The sequence below is a fragment of the Anopheles funestus genome, chromosome 3RL, assembly GCF_943734845.2.
Source record: "Anopheles funestus chromosome 3RL, idAnoFuneDA-416_04, whole genome shotgun sequence".
NCBI classification, from domain to species: domain Eukaryota; kingdom Metazoa; phylum Arthropoda; class Insecta; order Diptera; family Culicidae; genus Anopheles; species Anopheles funestus.
Genome location: NC_064599.1, coordinates 26,961,728 through 26,975,324, shown reverse-complemented (window position 1 = coordinate 26,975,324; position 13,597 = coordinate 26,961,728). Strand labels below are relative to the sequence as shown.

The window sequence follows — 13,597 nt, the reverse complement described above, 5'->3', positions numbered from 1 at the left end:
AAGGCTAAAGTTTTGAAGCTTTGGAAAATGGAAAACTTTTTCCCCATCTGTCGTGTATATATTTTTTCGGCTTTGTTTTGCTCTCATTCTCCCTCACGCTTACCAGTGGCCTCGCAAATCGCAAAGTTGGTTGCCTTTATCGGATGATTTGATTATTGTACAAACAAGTCGGAAATAAATATTGCACGCCGTTTGCAATCAATTTCCGAAATGGAAATGCTTACGCAAAAACGGTGCTCTGCAATAAACTATATCTATCATTTGCCATTAGGCCATAATTCAATTTTTGTGACCAATTCGGCTTGTGTTCGGCTATTGGATGAATAATGTAATTAGTTAGTAAGAGATATCTACTGCTTCATTGCCGTTGGGGGTCCTGAAAAAGTGCCGAAATTGTAAATGGTTGTGCACGAGTTTGAAGGTACCAGCCCATTTTGGTGTCGTTGTCACGTCCCATGACTTTGGAAGCATTATCTGTCATGAGCAAGGTAAAATGTGGGGTATCGTGCGAAATAAAAGGATACCCATTTGGTGTTTCAGTTTTATTGCACAATTTTCATGTCACATGGTTGGTTCGCAGGATCTTTTCATGATGTTGTTTCACAAAATAAAACTGTTTGGCATGGTGCCATTCGTGAGGAGGCATGTAAAGTTTGAAATCAACATGTCATAAGCAGCAAATGTCATGCAACTGAGTCTTGGGTAGTGAACAAATTATGCTTTTTTTGTTGGTCAGGTTGAGTTTCAACATGTTCTTGATCAAACACCGTAAGGAATTTTATATTTTAAAAATTTCATTAAAAATTAAAAATAGTTAAAAAAGTACTAACATACATGCTGGATTGACTGTTCTAATGCAAATTTGGCTTTACGTCATAAATAAAAAATCCAATTTAATAATTGGTTTTTGGAAGGTTCTTTTTTTAATATCTAACACCTGCATTCCTGTGCAATTATAACTAGAAATATTCAATATTTTTGTTAATAAATTTTTTTAATAAAAAAAATAACAACCTTCATACAAACATTCATTAAAAGAACAACATTTCAAACTGCCATTTTGAAGTTGAAACTTTTATCAATTAAAGTGCTGGAAATTTTAAAATCAAGCGGGTTTTGTACTTTAAAAAACATGGGCAAATAATTAAATAAATTTTACAATAGATCGCCGCTTTATTCAGACTTATATTCGATTCCAACTATGAGTTGTATGAGTTGGAACAATCCAGATATGATGTTGCGTCAAAAGTAACGCACAAATCATCGTTAATCCGGAAACTAAACATGTACATAATCATAATAACTTCTAGCGGTATTCTCAGATGGATTTAGTACTGTTGTAAGCACACAGTTTCGCATTGAAATGAATTAAATGAATTAACCATCTCGCGCTACCCAGAATCCACGCTCGTTTCAGTGTCTCAGCAATGTAACAAAAGGAATAAAGTTCGCCCCTTTTGTCGTTGAAACCACTCCAATGGCGCAGCTATTCATAAAGTTTATCAAATTGAAAAATCGAATTAAATTGTTCGGCAACTTCAATGCAGACAGCAGCTGCAGCGTTGGCCCGCCACTGTTGACACGAGCATCTTTCACCGGGAGACAGATTTGTTTGTTGTGTGACGCCTGGCAGGGGTGACGAAGGGCTAAATGAGACATTAGCCGGTCGAAGGCCTACTATGGCAGTTTCCTACAGATGGTGCTGCTTAATAAAAATGGCAATCAGTTAAGAACGGTTCCCCTACCGGGAATGTCGAGGTTTTTTGGGAGTTTTGTTTTTCTAGACTGGGTCTCGATTTATGCCGATTAGAGGAGATGCCTTTGTTGTTAACGAGATTGAATCGAGCGATGAATGAAATGTAGCGGAAGCCGTTTAAAGTTGATAAATAATTTACATTGAACGGGAAGTAGGGAATAAGAGAAAGTAAATAGTAATTGTTCTGCAAAACAGCTCGAAGTAAATGAAAGACATGTAAACAATGTAATAAAACGAAAATTTCATAACCTTGAACTTAATTCAAATAAAAAAAAAAAGAAAAAAACTCATTTATGTATTCTACTGTTTTTCGTATTCTTTTTGCAAAAATATCTCCAATTCACATTTTCCTTTCAATTCATCTGACGTTCGAGAATAGTGCAGGAAATGTTCAAATGAGTTATCTTCGATAGCTTTATCTCTGCCAGGCACGTACTTTCCGTTGCATTTCCGATCCAATTCAATCCCCGATGGGATGTCTGCTAATGAGACATTATATGAGACGCGAAACAATGTTAATTGGATTGAATTAAGTATGAGCAATCATTCTTTACTTTGAAATGGTTTGCAAAACGTTCCATTTCTTGCTTTGTGATTTTTGCTAACTAATTAAACTATTTATAATGAGCCGCTTCGTAACTTTGTAAATAGAGTATTACGAATGTGTTAAAAGGAAATTAAAAGAAGGTTTTAAGGGAGAATTTAATTAAAAATTTTAGTTAATGTTAATTTCAATTAAAATTTATATAAAAAATATATTGTTTTCTAAAGTAGTATCTATGACAAACGTTTCTAGCTAAATAATTTGTTGGTTTTCGAACAAGAAAAACAAATAAATTATATCCCATAAGTCATAATAAAAGAAGGAATTTTCCCGTGGTCAAGTGGCAACTGTTAGTTTCGAAATGATCATCATTGTTTTAGTAATTTAACCTTTGCAACGCATCAATAAAATCATCATTATGTAACATACAGCTTTTGTTATTATAATATGTAGTTAATCACATGCTTTTGTGCTTTGGCATTCATTCTAATGCACCAAAGGTCATAGGTTGAGTCTCATTTAGACTGCTACTTCCTTGTAACAATTTATACGGATATATGATGAAATAAAACCTCATATTTGATGGCAGATATCACCTCGTACGTTATTAAAACACATCCTTAATAGGAACTTTTCATAAGGTTTATTATGTTTTTTTGTGACTACATCTAGTTACTTATTAAAAACTATAAATTACTCATAAAAAACGTGATCTTCTTTATAGAACAGGTAGTTTATATACAGGTAGTCCCCAAGGTATGTTATTATAGCATATCGTGGAGATCCTCAAATATTGTTTCAAATTGACAGTTGTAGAATGAATTTCCTTCTATACTCGTTGTTTAACCGATTGTTTAAACTCGTTGTTTAAAGACACATATAAACAAACATGGAAAGAAAACATTTATAAAAAATATTAAATTTTACCTTATTTGTTTAAGTTTTGTGCTATAAAATCACTGATCTGTCAAATTTAAAAAATCATTTATATTATAATCATTTATCATTATTAATTTTGTTTTTCAAAATTAGTATCAAGAATATCAAAAATACTTCTATAATATATATTATTACTACTATAATAAGATTAAAAGTTTTAAAAAATATTAATACTATTAAATTAATATTAAAAATATTATTATTTATTAATAAAATAAATTAAATAAGTATTAAAATACTGTTCCTATTTTTATGTTGTTTTAGTAGTATCATAGAAAGCTAACGGATTATGATACATACTGTAAAGCCTGTAAAGTTTCTAATGTAGACTTTATTTCCTAAAGTTGTTTTTCCAAACGTTTCTGGTTGGTTCGTTCCTATCAACTTCTCGGTAGGTGGTATCTTCCTATGTTTGAAGTTTCAGACATGGTCGTTTGCGATTTATTTTTAACGACGTTTTAACACGTTACGACGTACAGTTGTGCAAGGTCAAAGCACTGCTAACACCCTGTGAGTGTTTGTAAAGTACGATCAAGTAGCTTACCAAGTCGTTTTGAGAGTTGTGACGCCCGGTTTTATGTACATTCAAATTGGGTAACTTTTATTCAGGAGTTCCATCCAACTAATACACTGTCACAGTCACGTAGCCATCGTGAAAAACGCTCGAAAACTTCCCGAAAACCAAACCAAACCAATAAAAGAGTCCAATCGGGAATACCTGTGCCTGTTCATCGCAGGACAGTTCGATACGAAATGGATAAATTGATCAACTACTCACTCACTTTACTTTATCAACACGTATTCACCAAATTCCTTCGAGAGGCAAACCGATAACGGGAGTTGGGGGTGGCAAAAAACCCAATAACGGAGTTCTTCTTCAAGTGAAAGAAAAAGAGTTTTCCACGCGAGTGTGTGTGTGTGTGTGTGCGTGTGTGTGTGTGTGTGGGCAGGAAACGGATGTACGTGAATTCTCATATACTTACTCAATTTCAAACGAATACTTCCGTCCCCTCATTCGGTGGGATTTATGTTGCGGCGATTGTGTTTGCCACCGGATCGGTTACAACCATCCCGGGCAAAACCAATGGCCATCCATCATTCAACACCCCCGCAGGAAAAAAAACGGTAAAAAAAGTTCAAAATTGAAAAACTTACCAGATTCCACTTCTGGCGGAAATGGAACTTGGCTACACTCGGGGCACACTTGGGCTTCGTACTGTCGGTATGTTGAACGATTTTCGTTTCGAGTTTTGCCGTGCAAATCACTCTGTGCTGAAATTGCCCAAAGTGCAGCAAAGTGAGTGAGTGGGGTCGGGAAACGCCAAAATGTGATTCCTGTTGCATGGCTTAAGTAGTGTGAAGAAAATCTCTTCCCACGTTGGTTGTTGCAATTGTCGTTGGGAAAATGGCTTCCAGGCGCGCGAATGGAAGCGACTGGCGTTAAAGCGGAAATTGATTGAGCTGGAAAATGTGCAGACGGAGACAATATTTCTTTTCGATGGCTTTTTGACACCTACATCTCGTGTTGTTTTTTTTTCTCTCGTTTGTGGCCGTTGGGAATGTGGAATGAAAAATCATTGCATTTTCATCATACTACGCGTACTAAGAGGATTTAAAGTGCAATAATAATAATGCGATGAAGTTACATTAGAGAAAAAATAATCTATCAAATTGATTGAATGATTTTATAGAATTTACGATTTAACAGAAACCTAGAAAATGTTAATTTTTTTAGTATTATAAAGAAAAGTATCTTTCTACTCTTTGAAAGGGCTTTAATATCAACACGAAAGGATTACATTTTTCCAGCATTTAGAACATCCACATTAAAGCTATTTCGTTCGGAAGGAAACATTTAACATAAGCTAAAAATGTGGTGAGTGTAGCCTGGCAAAACCACAAGCTGAAGAAATTCTTTGCACAGAATTCGTATGCGTTCTCTTCTGATGAGTGAAGCAACTGAACTGGAGCACAAAGCTGGACAGAATACCAATGATCAAACAAAATTACATACTGAACGATGGACCAATCATTATGCTTGAATGAATGTTGCCTTTTAAAGCATTTAAGAATTTCTGTTAGATATCTGATGGGAATGTGTGGTTGGGTGCATGAAATTTGTAAGACTTAGTAGTAGATGGTCCTCTACTAAGCAGTACATAATCAAATGTAAAAACGTCAAAGTTTAAACTGTTTTCATTTAATCTTTAAATGTTTATAACTGTTAATTCAATGCTCGAAATTTTCCTTTGCAACTGTATTTAAAATTTAAATATTTGAGATCTTGCCATTTTGAACTATACAGCACAGCGCCGATTATCCGGGTACCCTTTATCCGGTTGTCCTATTATCCGTGCAGCTCGGAAATGACAGTTCCAAAGGCGAATTGACATATTAATTACAAAACCAATCATGGCAAGAAACAAAAATCTCAATAGGAAATGATACAATTTGCTTAAGTTCGACAAAATAGAAAAGATTTATTTTGCAAGGTGCAGCCAAGCAAAAAAGTCCACCCATTACACACTAAACACTAATATTCATCAATAAAAAGAGTTGTGCCTATTATCCGTTATATTCGCTTATTCGGCATGGGCCGAATCCCGATGAGCACGGATAATCGGCGTTCCACTGTATAATCCCTGAAAAACTGTTTTAAAGGTTCGTTTTCCAAATGAATTGTTGCTGTAACGCCATTAAAACATTGAAAGTTGGACTTTTAAAAACGTTAAAAATTGTGAGATAATTATTTAAAATATTTTATGACTGTGTCTAATGTAAAATTCATCATTTACTTTCAAAAGTAATTGGAAGTAGATATTTCAGTATAAAAACTAAAACATTTAATGAAAAAGTTTAATCTTTAATATTTTAGTATATACTTGCGTTCTTGTTTTTGGTAAAAATAATGCAAAACAAGCACTTAAAATCATTATTTTTTGTTTTGTTAAACTTCTATATTTATTTAATTTTCTGAAGAACTCGCAATATTTTTTTCTTTTTTATAACCGTTCTTCATCCACCGCGGGCAACTAGCCTCTGTTGTATACTAAATATAAAATTAATTAACATTCCACTGCACTTTTGAAACCTTAGCATACAATCAGCTTCTTTCCATTGCTAGTTAAGCTTCAAATAATTTTGTGGAAAAAAAACACAACTAAATGCCTTACCACAATGCACAACGGACCGAAAAATGCAGCAGGAGCAGCAGCAGCAAACTTTGTCGGACGAGAATGTTAATAAACAAAATCATATTCCCTTCTGGACGTCGGACAGAAATGGTATGTTTATGAATGAGCTCACATAACCTGGGATGAAACTGTACTATATTCGTTTTTTTTAATAAGAGGAATATTTATGCCTATTTCCACCACATTCGGACAGTAGTTTAATGAACGTATTTTTTTTTGCAGTACAACAATAAAATCAAAGTTCATCTGTTTAAAATTAAAATACAACGGATCACAGTGAGCTTGAAGGTACGTTAAATTTTGTATAAAAAAAACACCTGAATAAAGCTTATTCAAAATTTTGCTAATGAGATGCGCTTTGGTAGGGCGTTTTGGGTTCGTCACCTAGCGTGCGTAAACGTAATCAGTGCGCTTTTATGCTTTATAGCTATTATTAAACATGATCCTTACCAGCACCGTTGCTACGAATCAGCAGCAGCTAATTTTGGTAAATTTAATTTTTTATCTTCCATTTCCTGCGAACTAATTATACAGTGCTGATCATTAACGGAGTCAAAAGTGTATACGTTTGATATTCGCTAAACATTGCCTCGTGTTCATTGAATGTGTTTGTTCAACTTTGTACGACGAGCAAAAAAAGAAGTACAGACGTACATATATTTTGTTGCCTACATAACCTCAGTGAGGCGTCAAACCAAACGGCACCGACTCATCAATGTTCATCGGTCCGTAGCACGAAAAACGACTTAAGTTCAGTCAACCTTTCACACCATATGCAGGCGTGCCGAAACAGTTTCAATTTGCCCTATTGACGTGCCCGTGACTGTTCGGCCGACTGTAAAATATTCCCTTCCCAAACCTTACGTACGTGACAAACACTAATTTGTGGCCTGTTGGATGCTGATACAAGGTGGAATCAAATTATATCGATGTCATCCATTCATCGTAGCAAAAAGGTGTTATCATTCGCGGGCCGGTTGTGAATCGGATTGCCTTTTACCCGGGGGGGTCAAATCATAAATCAACCATCGCTGTTTCGTGTTCGTGAGGGCGAAGGTGCATACGAAATTTTGTTCCTTACCAAAAATTAGTAAGCATGAAAATCACCACCAAGGGTGTTCCAAGGGGTTTTGGCGAGTGTTGTAAATCAATTCTGAAATTTATTAGTCCACCTTGTGCCCTGGGAGGCCCTTTTTTTTGGACAGCCGCATGATCGAAAAGTCAAAGTATTATATGTGCCCGTCATCAGTGGAACAATCACATACCGAAGCGATCGAAAGTAACACGATATGATTGTTTTATTTTCCCTCTTATCATGGTACATAAACACACACACAACGTGGGCTAGTAATTTTAGTTGTTTCGAAACAAAAAAAAAACAAAGGCATATTATACGCATCGATCAGAAAGAGGATGAAGCAAAAAAAAAGGGTTTCGGTTCATCAATTTGTTGATGCGACTCATCTCTTGCTTATTGTCCTTTATGTTTGTACTAAACAAAGCCAAAACCTCTACCTTAGATACCGCTTGATCAGGTTACACAGTCTGCGTCATTGCAATGTGACTAATAATGGCCGCCGTCCATCGGATCGGATTCAGTGTACGCCGGCTCGGTTTAATGTCACGCTGCTGTCAAGGTTATGGAATGGGAGAAAGATAAATTAAAAACTATCCTTCACCCTGCGGCACACTGGCGCAACGGTATGCAATGTTAGTGCCGCAAAAATGTAGTCCAAATTTGGCACCATTAAGAACAAAGAGTGTAATCGCACCGTTAGGGTAAAAGTTGCACCATCCACCACGGGTCAAACAGGGCATTGTGGGATAGAACTAGAAAATGTGGGTAAAACGTGCTACGATGAGGAGGAAGGGGAAACGTAGGAAGTATTTAAAAAAACGGGAGCATAAAAGCCAGACAGAATGGAGATGAAAAATGGCCGGTAATGGATTCTTTTGAAAAATACATCCCTTGACCGTCAAAATGTCGTGGTTTCTTGCACTCGAAAAATTTTTCGACCGACTACACCAATGCAGGACAATAGAAATGGGGGGCTGTGTGTGTGTGTGTGTATAAAGAGGAAAAGGCGGGGAAAATACGTTTCCAATAAGGAAGTGTACCATTACCGTTTTTCTTTATGAAGTGTAGCGTAATGGTTTGCATTAGATGTTTTGTTTTGTTTGAATTCCTTTTTTTTGTTTAATATTATTTCGCTTTACACATTATGATACAGCAAATGGAGATAAAGAGGAGCATATAAATTTTTTCTGACTAATTTGGACACATCGATTAAAAGAGATAATAACCACTTGCGAAAATTTGTCTATTTTCAGTGAAATTTAAGACAGGGTTTTCGAATGAAAAAAGTGGAGTAATTCTTAGGATTCTTTTCAAGTTGACTAGAAATTAATAAATTAGATAATTTTAACATATGTTTTTATTCACTACAAAACAAAAATAAATCTTTAAATTATATTACTATTTTAATCTTTTACATAAAATGAATGATCTTTGAAATGACTTTAAATAACTTTAATTTCATGCATAGTTCTACATTGATAACAGCAAGGTTATTCAACTGTTTTGAAATCGAATGACAGAATTTTATCCGTTTCTCGATTCTTTTCAAATTGATAAACAATTAAAGGGAAAAATCTTTACAAACTTGGTTGAGTTTATGCTATATAGAATCGATTCTTTTATAGAATCAATTTCAGTTTGTACAGCATCCAGAAGCTAGTGCCATTTTATCAGTGGCAGATAAAGGCCTACGGAACTATTGAAGTCACACTGGAATTGAATGTGGATTTGAGTGATCTTCAACGGACGACGGCCGCCCACTCCACCCATAGGTTAATCCATAACTGCATGTTATCAACAAATGTTCCACTTCACTGCCAGTAGAATTATCATAAAATTTCTCATCTGTACTGAAAAACCCTGTAATAAAATATTTCGTTTCAAAACTAATTCCACTTCTAAAAACACAATCCTCTTGAGGAAAAATGAGTGATTTGGCTGTCGCTTAAAGTGTTACTTTTAAATCTGTCGAAGTATGATAAGAAAACTAATTCCTATCACCAGTCATCGTCAAGGAATCCCAAGGAACTCAAAACCTGGCTCAACAACAAAAGATTGGTTTAGAGGTACAAGAAAGAAAATTTGATTAATTTAATGAAATTTAATAAGTAACATTTTCTAAAAGGATCCTAACAATTAAACGCCATGAACTTATTCCCTAACACAATCATTTGTTTGATGCATCTTGCATCTCTGTTTCTTCTCTCCCTCGGCAGCAAACTTTTCTTGCATCTTGTGTGAGGAACATATCACTTTTATAGCGTGTGTAGAAAGCTTTCATCTCACACGTTAAGAGGCTCATAAGAATGATGGTGATGACGCTAAAATTGCCACTTTCCCTTCCTGCGAAAGCAGAACATACATCCAACAAGGCCGCTGGGTATGGAAAAACTTTGGTGATTATAATTTGCGTACGATCGTTTGCATTTAAAGGTACGAAATATGGGTTTGTCGGTTCAGAAACAAAGCATAGCACCGTGTATATCGTGCTATCGTCCTTTTTTCTACCGATCGTAGCTCTTAAGATGCAGAGCAACCGATCGTAATAACAATTCAAATTAAAACTTAAGCACCACTTTGAACCAACAAACGCCAACCGGAGTACACACCGGGACTTAGAAAACCAGGCGCACCTTGTCTTGGGTTGATAATTTGAAATTATTATTTTTTTTTGTTTCGCTCATCTAAAGCCCTTGCTCGTGCCACCGTGTACAGTCTTCGTTTAGACCCAGCTCAGCAATATAGTACCTTTCGAATATGGGAGGGAACTTTCCTTGCTTGCGGAAATGCAAGCTAGCGGCAAATATAAACGTAAATTGAACCCGGTAGGGAGGAGAAAAAAACGTTATGCTTCTTTTTGCTTTTTCCCTTGGAAGCATCACTATTAATTTCTAGTGCCTCAGGCAAATAGTAATCATCAGCTCACGGTTGGCACCGTTTTATTTGGTGCTTATTCATTTTCCGTTTTCTACCAGAAAGCTAAAACCGACCAGTGTGTTTTGCTTCTGTGAAGTTGCGCTATATAGTGGCCAACAAAATGGTAGGGAATCATGGGCTAAGTATGATTGCTTTACTTTTGTTCAGCATTTTTCTTCAACTGGCAGTGGTTTTTGGACAACTTTCCCCATGAGCAAACTTGCATGAAAAATTGTGTTAAACTCCTTTCCTGTCCAATAGTTGTACTAGCACTGCTTTGTTAACTTAGGGCTTAGAAATCCTATTACAAAATTACCTGAAAATGCACATCACTATCGCTTCAAAGCGCAGTTTGCATTACACCGCTGAGAGTTTTATTACATCGTCCACAACGTCCACCGGACCGTTTTCACAGTACACAGCACGTAACTAATATTGCACATGCTTCATTCAGTGCTGTTTGTTGCGTGCAGTTTGCCGAAACAAAGTTTTACCTTAGCCCCGGTGAAATTAGCCCCAAATTACCCATGCGAGCGAAGCACTGCGTTCGCTCGGTGAACCGTTTGAAAACCCGCCGGGTCAGCTCCGCCACATACACACACAGTTCATATGCAAAGGGGGGTTTTTGGTCTTGGACCGAATCATAAAAACCGAATCCCCGCTGATTGCTTTGTTTGCCGAGCAACATTACGCGGCACTAATAAAGTTAAACGGAAGCCGCTGCTACTTTCCGTTGCTTAAGTGATGCTACTGTTTCTTGTTTTTCCGCTTTTTTCATCCTTGGCTATACCATACAGCTTCAGTGTTTTCGGTATAACCACTTGGAAGCGGGTCACCTTACCGCAATGGTGAGTACGGACTGGGTACGCAAATAATACCAATTTGGAGGACAAATAAATATTACATCTCTTTTGCTCCCGCCCTGTTTTTACTACTATCTTCAACTTCGACTCGCATTGTAGAAGATATGTTTGCTAGACGTAAGTAACCGTTTGTAGATGTAGTAATGCTTATCGTGAAATGAATATAGACTGTTATTTTCATAACCTGAAGCAGTATGCATCCGAGAGTGGTTTGAAAAGCTTTCCTTGAATTGAATTGAGCTATTAGATGAGCGTTGCTGAGTTTCGAATGTAAGCTTTTGGTTGATCTTTTCTTTGTGCTAAACTTTTTGTACTAAAACACAAAAAATAGTTAAATATAACTTAAGCTTAAACTTAACAACTTTACATTACGTCTGATGGACGATGAAAGTAATTGTTGTACGAATCCGTTATCCAATTTTCAGCCAGACAATTTCAGACAGTTTTAACTTTCAGTTTCTTATGTTTGTACTAAAACAGTTGGTGTTTGTACTCATGGTGAGCATCGACTATTCTCATGTCTAAGTAAAACCATAACAGACAAATCTTCAATATTAGTTGTTACAAAAAATTATGACCAATTATGACAAATGGCCTACGATTTCCGATGATCATTTTTCTTAGTTTTTAAAAACGCATGGTACGCACAACATCTCATTAAATTTATATTATTATTTCTCAACAATATCTCATTGATTTATACAAGAATACAGAGAACAATATCTCATTAATTTATAATATAATTTTCATTTACGTTAAAATTGCTACGATTATGGAGAGACAATTTCAATATGTTCTTCTTCTTCACTAATGCTTCAATAAAGCTTAATATTTGTCTGCTTATTTAAATGTTTAAAATCCCTGAATAAATGAGGTTATTAAATTATTCTAAGTAGCTTTTTAAAAGTTTTTCTTTCTTCCAGTGATTTACGGCATCACAAGAACTTGATTTGCCAATTTCGTTCGCTTTTTTTTGCTGTATTTACTCCAAGCTGTCTATCACTGCTAGGCAAAATCACTGGGCGCCTCCATGCTTGTCTAGGAAATATTTATTAAGGCGATGTACAGTTCAGAGTATTTGATAAAAAAATACTATTAAATTTCACATGTGTTACTATTGTCTCAAGTATCTTGATTCAGAAAAACGTACTTGTATTTTGCAACATCAAAACTTTTTTCTTTTCAACTTTTTTTATATCCATTTTTCAACTGTGCATTGTAATAAATAGGCCTAGCAGCTTGGCTTGTTGCATTCGAAGAAAAATGTTTTATTTCAAAACAATTTAATATTTTGATTTTTCGGAAAATGGAATCGATGAAAAAACTCCTCTTTAACTCCATGATAGACACAAGCGACAGAGACTTGAGAGTGGAAATCGTTGGGAACCTTCTTCAATAAGCCAATATACCTAGATCCTAGCCTGTATTATTGACTTGATTGGTTTGACAATTCTTCTCTATGTGCAGAAGATGCTTTCCAACGATAATCGATTGTTCTTTTGAAAGTTAATCGAAACTGCTCAAATTGTGGATTAAAAGGACTTCAAACTTCAAAGAAATTTGGTCATGGTCTAAGGAACCTTTTCCTCACAAAACACCTATGATGGAAGTCGAAACTAAGGCTGTATGGAGTATTAGAACGACATGAATTCCGTTCTAAAATGATCACGACGTGTTAGTCTAGAAGAAGATACTTAGAAGAAGATTTGTCTCCTTATATCTGAATGATAGCTTCAACATTTTGCAGTGCATAGGGCTCGTCAGACATCATCTGACACCTGAGTCATCTCCAGTCGTTTTAAGTTGAACTCAGAAATAAATTAATAAATTAAACCTAATATGCAGCATAAATCAGTATTCAACTTAACTACAAAACTACTGTACGGCAAATGAAAAATGTACTCGCATAAACATAGTACATCACGTTGGTAAATCTAAATAAATCTTGCGGGGCTTCTCATTATTTCAACTTTTTTTATAGCTCAAATCACGCAAGTACCGCAATGGTTTGGCAAAACCATTGAAAAACAGAAATTCCAATACCCTCCGGGCAGCCTCACAACAAAACAAGGCGTCAGTGATTGTATTCACCAATATTTCGACCTTTTTTCGCCTCAAAAAAATAAAAAAATAATAATAAAAACCCAAACTGAAACCCCAGAATGTCGGCAGTGGAAAAGTTTTCCTTTAACATAATCCCTCTTTTCTATACATTTTTTATTTTTTGGTATGAGGAAAAATTACATTTCGATCATTTTTTTCCTTTGTTGTGGTTCTGTTTCAACTGCGCCCGCCGCCGTCCATTGA

At 35.6% G+C, this 13,597-nt stretch overlaps 1 protein-coding gene across 5 annotated transcripts in view; it reads left to right on the top strand.

The window, feature by feature from the left end:
- LOC125770433 (neuropeptide SIFamide receptor-like) overlaps nucleotides 1–13,597 on the top strand; it is a 72,072-nt gene that overhangs the window by 3,556 nt on the left and 54,919 nt on the right. The window contains exons 1-2 of one of the 5 annotated variants that reach the window (XM_049440051.1): nucleotides 6,144–6,523; nucleotides 6,656–6,721. The exons of 3 other annotated variants lie outside the window; for them this stretch is intronic. The gene's annotated coding sequence lies outside the window, so the exon portion shown is untranslated. Of the gene's footprint in view, nucleotides 1–6,143; nucleotides 6,524–6,655; nucleotides 6,722–13,597 lie in introns of those variants that run through there. One more of the 5 variants, XM_049440049.1, reaches the window with a different exon arrangement.